This window comes from Panthera uncia, chromosome A2 (genome assembly GCF_023721935.1).
Source record: "Panthera uncia isolate 11264 chromosome A2, Puncia_PCG_1.0, whole genome shotgun sequence".
Classification (NCBI taxonomy): domain Eukaryota; kingdom Metazoa; phylum Chordata; class Mammalia; order Carnivora; family Felidae; genus Panthera; species Panthera uncia.
The window spans coordinates 3,221,948-3,231,588 of NC_064816.1; positions in this window are offsets into that span (position 1 = coordinate 3,221,948).

A 9,641-nucleotide genomic window follows, 5' to 3' on the forward strand; every position below is an offset into this window, starting at 1 on the left:
GGCTAATTGTGAGATTATCTGGTATATTTAGAATCACCCTCTGGGTGCGGGAGAGCTTTTGGATAGGAAAAGACACCTGAATACTGTCCCCCCAATTAGGGACTCGATTGAAAGGAGAGATTCTGCCCTGGTAGTTCTGTGAATACCTTCCCCTGAGTGTTTCACACTCACTCCAAGTTAATCATTCCAAACTGAACGCCCAATCCACCCAGCCACCAGTATGCCCCTCCCTCCATGTCCCCATCAATGTGGCAGGGGGACACAGACACCCAGAGACCCTCCCCTCCTCATCCAGCAACCTCCATCCCTGTATCCTCCAAGGTAAGTCATTCTGGCTAAATCCACCTCTCCTCCAGCCCCCTGCCTCCACCATTGCCTGGTCATCTGTGGTCTCTTCTCTCCTTCCCCAACACGCACACAGCCAACTCATTCTCCACGTACATTAGGGGTCTTCTAAAGCGCAAATCTGATCAAGTCCCACTTTTGTCTTCAATCCTTCAAAGACTCCCATTGCCTGCAGGATAAAATTCAAATATCCTCACATAGCTCACCTGGTCTGGCACCTGCTGAGAGTAATTGCACGTCATTTTCCTGCCAGCTACACCCAACAATTAGCCCACCCAGGACCACCTCTCCCTTGGATTCCCCAACTTTAACGTGAGGATGATTCTCCTGAGAAGCTCATAGAGAATGCAGATTCCCAGGATCCTCCCAGCTTCAATAAGCAGAGGTGAGGGAGACCCAGAAATCTGCATTTTGATCCGTTTCTCCACTGATGCTTAGGGAATTCTTCTTTTGATTAAAAAAGACCACCAACCTTTTATTTCTCCCAAAGATCTCTGGGGAGACACTTCAGCTAATCTCATCAGATTCACCTTCTTACGCCCTCATGCCAGCGACATGCTAAGTATTCAGTTGAGGTATAAATGCTGGTGTCCGAGCCCCTGTTACCTTCACCAGACACAAAATCACGGAGCCCATGTGAACCTATAAACATAAACCAGCACACAGAGTTGCTGTGGGCGTCTGAACTGAAGGTACAACCCACTGAGCTATCCTATTACATTTGATCTGTGCCCACTTATCTTCATTTGGGAATCCACGAGACAAGTGTAGTTTCTTGGGAAGGTGGTCCCAGAAAGTAGAAGTCAAGGGACCTGAGAATAAGGCAAAGAAGCAAGCAAGGCCAATCTACAAGAATGTGGTCCGGTAATGCTGATAGACTCAAACTAGCAGTGCTTAAATGAAATGGAAATAAATTTCCCCCCTTTGGCACAGCAATCCCATGCCTAGTTTTACATAGAAGAGAAACAAACATGTGTTTCCACAGAATGAATTTTACAGAAACAACCTCAACAGTTATAGTCATAATAGCCAAAAACTAACTGGTGAGTGGATAAACAAATTATGGTTATCCCACCATGGGCTACTCAGTGTGTGGGGGGGGGGAGGGGGGAGAAACAAACTAATGACAGGCCCCCGGGTGGCTCAGTTGGTTAAGCATCTAAATCTCGATTCTGGCTCAGGTCATGATCTCACGGTCATGATCTCATGGCCATGGTCTCACGATCATAAGATTGAGACTCACATTGGGTTCAGCATGGAGCACAGAGCCTGCTGGGGATTCTCTCTCTCTCTCTCTCTCTCTCTCTCTCTCTCTCTGCCCCTCCCCTGCTTGTGCTCTCTCGCTCCCTCTCTCAAAATAAATAAACTTCAAAAAGAAAGAAACAAGCTTATGATACACGCGGAAGTATAGAGGACTAGAAAGTCATGCTGAACAAAATAAGTTTGAGCACATATGCATGATTCCATGTATAGGACACAGAACAATGGGCAAAACTAATCTGTATTGAGAGAAATCGGAACATTGGGCTTTGGTGCCCGGCTGGCTTAGTTGGAGGAGAGTGCAACTCTTGATCTCAGGCTCATGAGCTCAAGCCCCACATTGGGCATAGAGATTACTCAGAAGAAGGAGGAGAAGGAGGAGAGGAGAGGGAGGAGGGGGAGAGGAGGAGGAACAGGAAGAGGAAGGAGAAGAAAGAGGAGGAGGAGGAGGAGGAGGAGGATGAGGAGGAGGAGGAGGAGGAGGAGGAAGGAGAAGCAGAAGTATTTGTAGGAGGATTGGGTGCCTCCAGGTGGGTAGGAATCCATTGGAAATGGGTCTGTGGAGCTGTCCGAGGTTCTGAAAAAGTTCTCTCTGTTGATTAGGGGAGTGACCATATGGGGGTATATACAATTGCCAAACATCTACCCACTTAATTAAGTTCTGTGCATTTTACTATGTGAAAAAAAAATCCAACTTATTCTTTTTATTTAAAAAAAACCCATTTAATGCATTCATTTTATGTCCCATAACTGGGTGTATGCACTTCAGGGATGGTTTAGTGCCCATGATGGCAGGGCCCAGGCTCCTTCTGCATCATTGCTCTGCTACCCTTCGTGCATCGCGCTCACCCCCCGTGGTCCAAAATGATGCACCATGTATTGGAATATTGTTTATATTTTCTGAGGCCAGATGTGCTCAGCTTTAAATCGCGGGTTCTAGCGCTGCGAGAAAGAGAGAACAGTTGCTGAGAACAGCCAACAATCTCTGCTACACGTATCTCAAACAGTTGGAAACCCACCCAGGTTGTTCACATTTTCCAAGCCAGTTTCCAACTGGGACCTCCTGTGAGCCTGTATCTCCAGGCTCACATTTCAAAAGAGAGTTATAAGCTCCTGGAGAGGGAAGGCATACGAATGGCTCACATAGCAGAGCTGCCTAAAAGACACGCCCATATCCTGGAGAGATAGACAAGGACAGAACAAATAAAACACGCGATCCAGTCGACAGCGGATGCAACACAGTTCCGAAGGCAAAAAGCAGCCACAGGAAAATGTAGAGTTTGAAATGTGGAATGAACTGCCTCAGAGACTCATGGGAAGCGTGTGGGACCCTGCCTTTGGAACACTATGTGGGCTGAAAATTAAAATCAGCCAGCTCTTGGTGCGAGCAAAAATTCTAGTTCTGTGGTGGGATTAGAGACCTCTCCACGGGTCAGTGGGGCAGAAAGGTGAAGAATGCTGAGTGGGGACATTGGGCAAGAGCGTTCCCTCCCAGCTCAGCTTCCCTATCTGCAAAAATAGTGACAATTGTGGCTATTTCTTCAGGCTGTTGCAGAGATCAAGGTGATTGTGTGAATGCATGGCGCCACGCCTGGTACATAGTAAATGCTCAAGAAATTACAACGAGGACATTGGCAACAGTGACAGATAAATAAGTGGGTAGTAGGAAGAAAAGTATAAAGGTGGATACATAACGGATTGACAGATGGAAAAGGAGAAGGAAGGGAGTAAGAGAGGGACCCATTTCTGAGCCACAGGCCAGAGGCCCACGAGGTCCTTCCTCTTGAGCAGCTGATGAAATCCAACACCTGGACCACTTCCCTATCAGCTCTTGTGTTCAAGGAACACTGTGCACCTGCTTCGATTGCCCCAGGGCTGGGAGCCAGGCAACTAGGGACAGCCTCATTGTCCAGGAGCCCGGGAAGATATTCAAATTAGCCAATCCCAAGAAGTCCTGGAAACCTAGCGAACCTACTCAGCTTGCTTACAGCTCCAGCTTGCTGTCCCCCGCCCCCCAGGGCACGCCCCGTATCCTTCTCTTATTTGGAACTCCAAGTGACAAGGTGTTCCGCACGTCTTCTCTGCAAGTGTCACTGTGTTGTGATGTGCCACCAGAAAAAATCTTATACAACATGGGGCGCCTGGGTGGCTCCGTCGGTTGAGCATCCAACTTTGGCCCAGGTCATGATCTTGCGGTCTGTGGGTTCGAGCCCCGAGTCGGCTCTGTGCTGACAGCTCGGAGCCTGGAGCCTGCTTCGGATTCTGTGTCTCTCTCTCTCTCTCTGCCCCTCCCCTGCTCACGCTCTGTCTCTCTCAAAAGTAAAACAAACATTACAATCTCATCAAACAAATGCACATAACATAAAATTTGCATTTTAACCATTTTTAAAGTGGCAATTTAGTGACATTCAGTACATTCCCAGTGTTCTGCAATCATTACCACTACTTACTTCCAGAACATTCCATCACCCCCAGAAAGAACCCCATTCCGTTAAGCAGTCACTTCCCATGCTCCTTCTACACCCCCCCACCCCCCCCCCCCAGCTCCACTAACCTGTATTAATTTGCCTACTCTGAATATTTCACATAAATACTATACTATGCTGTGTGGGCTGTTATGTTTGACTTCTCTCAGGGATAATAATGTTTCCAATGTTGGACATGTTGCATAATGTTTCCAATATTCATCTACATTGTATCAAGAGTCAGAAAATTCTTCTTTCCTTTTTGTGGCCACATAATATTCCACTGCATGACCATACTACATTTCCTTTCTCCAGACACTGTTTTCATAGCTTTAGATGCACTACCTCGCATGAAGTGGTTACGACTGTCACACTCCGTTTTGTAGGACAAGAGGCCGAGGTCAGAGATGAGCAGGCTCCTGGGGCCCGCACAGCTAGTGGGGGACAGAGCCAGGATTTGAACGCGGGCAGTGTGCAGTCAGCGTCCGCATTTCAAACCATTACCTTATGCTCCTCCCACAGCCTGGTACTCAGAGACAGTGTGGCGATTGTGACGTGTCCCTCTGTCATTTCCACGACATTTGCATGTCGAGATGCAAACAGAAGCCGACTTGTGGTCGCGCAGTGCATCGGCAGCAGTCAGGATGGCGAGGGCAGAGCTCAGACGATGCATGGTCCAGGACTTGCCTTTCCTGTTGGTCCCAAGGGTGGCTGGGGGCCACCCCAGGGGAGAGTTGATTACGTCCCATCCAGTACCTTAATGGGTCCTTCAAAAGAGAGTGGCTTCGGTTTCCATGACGACAGGCAGGCAGCATCACAAGGAGATGGCTGAGCTTCCTCCCCTGACCCACATCTGGCTCTGGAATCTGTCCCCTTCCGTACCTGCCTTTCTGGATCCCAGAAGCCCAGCCTGTGCCCAGTGCTGACCAGAGAGGGCATCTGTGGGGGGGCGGGGTCAGCGCTCACACCTGCTGGTTTGCTCCGCGCTCCTGCTCCTTGGCCCTGCTCCAGCCTGGTGAGGGACGGAGGGACAGAAGCAGCACATGGCCAGGCACAGGTGCAAAGAGACGCAGGAGGGACAGGGCACTGGGTCCTGTCCCCGGGGGGGGGGGGGGGGGCACCATGCCACGCCCAGAGACGTTTAGCCAGCCAAGGAGGAGAAGGAAAAAGCTGTCAGATAGAAACTGTTCACAGGGTTGGACAGGGCAAGATTTTAGTGGTTGCTTTTGTTTATTTTTGAGACAGAGAGAGACAGAGCACAAGCCGGGGAGGGGCAGAGAGAGAGAGGGAGACACAGAATCTCCAGGCTCCAAGCCCTCAGCACAGAGCCCGACGCGGGCTCGAACTCACAAAACTGTGAGATCATGCCCTGAGCCAAAGTTGGACGCTCAACCGACTGAGCCACCCAAGGGCCCCAAGACTTTTTTAGCTGACAGTGACCAGACAGGTCACAGAACATGCTCCTTAGGGCAGAGAAGAGAGGTTTTACAGACAGCAGGGAGGAAACAGTTGGAGAAAACACACACACACACACACACACACACACACACACAACACAAACCATCCTTCTTTCAGCCCACCTGGTTCGGACTCAGGGATAAAACCAGCCGTGGAGAGAAGGAAAGCATCAGCGGCTTGCGAACACTCCTGACCTTCCAGGAGCACAGCTGTGAAGGGAGAGAAAGCCCTGGAATCCGCATGGCAAAGCCCGTAGGCTCATCCGTGTTAAATATCCCAATTTTGATCATTGAACTGTGGCTCTGTAGGAGAAGTCCTTGTTCCAAGGGAACGCCCACCAAAGTGTTTAAGAGTAAAGTTAGTCAATGGGGCACCTGGGGGGCAGGGGGGGCTCAGACGGTTGAGCGTCCGAATCTTGGCTTCAGCTCAGGTCATGATTCCAGGGCTGTGAGATCGAGCCCGGGGCTGGGCTCTGAACGGAGCCTGCTTGGGAGTCTCTCTTTCTCTGCCCCTTCCCCGCACACGCGTGAGCTCTCTCTCTCTCTCTCTCTTTCTCCAGAAAAAAAAAAAAGAGTAAAGGTGGTCAAGACCCCAACTTACTGACCAAATGGCTCAGAAAACATATATGCGTTATGTGTATATGTATGTGTACAAATGCATTACATTTTATTCTATGTCATCTGAATTTGTATTTTATACATTATGCGTTATTTTATATGTTTTATATAATGATGTAATGTATTACTTATGACACCTTACCATATTTTGTTATAAATTATAATGTAGGGGCACCTGGGTGATGCGGTCAGTTAAATGTCCGATTCTCGGTTTCGGCTCAGGTCATGATCTCACGGTTTGTGGGTTTGAGCCCCACGTTGGGCTCTGAGTGGAGCCTGCCTGGAACTCTCTCTCTGCCCCTCCCCCGCTCTCTCTCTCAAAATAAATAAATACACTTTAAAATATAGAGCATAGGGGCGCCTGGGTGGCGCAGTCGGTTAAGCGTCTGACTTCGGCTCAGGTCACGATCTCGCGGTCCGTGAGTTCGAGCCCCGCGTCAGGCTCTGGGCTGATGGCTCGGAGCCTGGAGCCTGTTTCCGATTCTGTGTCTCCCTCTCTCTCTGCCCCTCCCCCGTTCATGCTCTGTCTCTCTCTGTCCCAAAAATAAATAAAAAACGTTGAAAAAAAATTAAAAAAAATAAAATATAGAGCATAATATAAATATTATGTATCATATTATATACTCCTATATAATAAATGTTATCTAAACAATAATCTACATATTTAGACCACATAGATAAAGCAAACATGATAACATGCAAACGACTGAGGAATCTGGGTAAAGGATAAGCAAAAATACTTTGCCTCTTCTCGCAACTTTTCTAAAAGCTTGAAATTATAGCAAAACAAGAAGTTACAAGCCAGACAGGGGTGGTTTAACTTTTGAAAAATCAGTCCGTGTCATTCGCGATATGGTCACCAAAAGCAAACTGCACGATCATCTCAATAAACGCAGAGAGAGCGCTTGACAAAATCCAACATCTATCCTTTTTTTTTTTTTTTTTAAGTCTGGGGATAAGGGTAATAGAAGGGAGTTTTCTTGACCCAACAAAGGACACCTATGAAACCTCACAGTGACCGGCACACTCCCACGATACAAGACTGGTTGCTTCCCTCCAAGACAGGGAACAGAACAGGTCTGTCGTAAAAAAAAAAACAAAAAACAAAAAACAAAAAACAAAAAACAAAAAACCAGGTCTGTCGTAGCTACAGCAGTGAGAAAAGGAATCAAAAGCATCGATTTTGGAAGGAAGTGAAAAGAAAAAAAAAACACCTGTCTCTATTCACGGATGATGTGATTGTGCAGTTTTAATATGCATAGTTTATTATATACCAATTATGCCTCCATAAAGCTGTTTTTTTTTTAATCACAGATACACGAAAACAGCTTGATGGTTCCTCAAAGATTTAAAACATAGAATTAGTGTATAATCTGGCAATTCCACACCTAGATTTATACCCGAGAGAACTGAGGGGCGCCTGGGTGGCTCAGTTGGTTAAGCATCTGACTCTTGATCTCAGCTCAGATCTTGATCTCAGGGTCTTGAGTTCAAGCCCTGCGTTGGGCTCCAGGCTGGGTGTGAGGCCACTTTAAAAAAAAACAAACAAACATTGGAAACAGATTCAAACAAATTCTTATCATTGCAGCACTAGTCCTAACAGGCAAAAGGTGGAAACAACCCAAATGTTCATCAGCAGATGAGTGGAGAGACAAAATGTGGTCCATCCCTTCGCCGGAATATTCAGCCACAAAAATGCAGAAAGCACTCACACACGATACAATGTAGAGATACATCTTGGAAACGTGATGCTCAGGGAGAGAAGCCAGACACTTGGGGCGTGATTCCAGTTACATGAATTGTCCAGAAGAAGCGGGTCCAAAGAAGTTGGGTCCGTTGGGGTTGGGGTTTCCTTTAGGGCCGATGGAAATATTTCGGAACTAGGCAGGAGTCGAGGTTGCCCAGCACTTAGAATGGTCTAAATGCCGCCGAATCGTACATTTCAAGGTGGTTATTTTAATGTTTCATTAAACTTTTTTAATGTTTATTTACTTCTGGGAGAGAGAGAGAGAGACAGAGCCTGAGCGGGGGAGGGGCAGAGAGAGAGGGAGACACAGAATCGGAAACAGGCTCCAGGCTCCCAGCTGTCAGCACAGAGCCCGATGTGGGGCTCGAACCCTCAAACCGTGAGATCATGACCTGCGCTGAAGTCTGACACTTAACGGACTGAGCCACCCAGGCTCCCCTTGAATGTGTCATTTATACACTTGAACATGGTTAATTTATTTCAATTGAAAGAAAATAACAAACACAAGCTTCTCTCTTGTTTGTTTTCCTAAGGAAGCGGATACACCTGCTACTCAGTAACATTCCTGCTAGAGGCTGGAGGAGGGCTGGAGGGTCGCTTCTGAAGACCCTCAACGAGAAAGAAAAAAAAAAAAAGAAATACATGAGACGCCACTGACGTCAATCGTCTCTGCTTGCAGAAGCTGTACGTAGAATCGTGCACCGCGGTCTCCAGTGGAGGACCCCTGCGTTGGAGATCTCCGCTACAACGCTGAGTTGTAGGCCTGGGGCGACTCAAGGAGGCACCGACTGGGTCGTGCCCGCCCTGTGGTCCAGGCTCTCGGTCTCTGCTCAAGCGTGTGGCTTAAAAACAGCCACAAACTTTAGGACATCCCTCTCACATTGAATCTCCTTCCCTGGAGAGGGGGACGTCTGGCTCCCTCCCTCTGAAGAGGACCAGACTTAGTGAGTGCCTTCCAGCCAATAGAACGGGGGCCCGGGTGACACCAGAGTGTGACCCCCCAGGGTTGCGGGATACCCCCTACAGATGATCTCCAGATGGGGTCGCGCTGGGGCTTAGGCCTTCTACATACGGATTTTGGGACGAGGCAAGGCGGTCCACAGAAGTCACGGAGCTTGGGGGAGTTTGTTAAGCCAAAACAGACAACTAGAATGATGTGGGACTCCACTTTTTGTAACAGCTATCCCGGAAAATGCGTGTCTGCGAAACAAACAGCCCCCTACTTTCTCCTTCCCTCCCCAGCCAGGGGCTGTCTGTCCATCCCCCGGGCCCCTGCGTCCCTAACCACACAGCCGGACTTGAGTTATCGCCCTCGGCCAGACTCCGGGCCCTTGAGAATGGCGTTGGCCCGCTCGGTGCCGTACCCCCAGCCTCTAGTACATGACCCCGCACACTGTAGGTACCCAGAACGTCAAGAACTGTGGCTGGAGGGGTGAACGGAGCAAAAGACTGCACTCGGCACAGATCTGTCTACTCCCCGCAAGGACACGTCAAGCCCGTTTCTTAGGAACTGAACCGTGGCGGGGTTCCCCCAGCGGGCAGGCAGGCAGCTCCCCGGGGAGGAGACCGACATAGTAAACGAACTCTTGGGCGACGCGTGACTTGGTTAGTAATCATAGACATGCAAACTAGAGTCCCAGTATCACTGCTGCCTCCCCGACCACCAGAGAGCACACAGGCTTGAAACAAATCATCTGTCTCAGATGTCACTGATTCTGTAGGTGAGGAAGTTGGGCGTGTCTGGGGGGG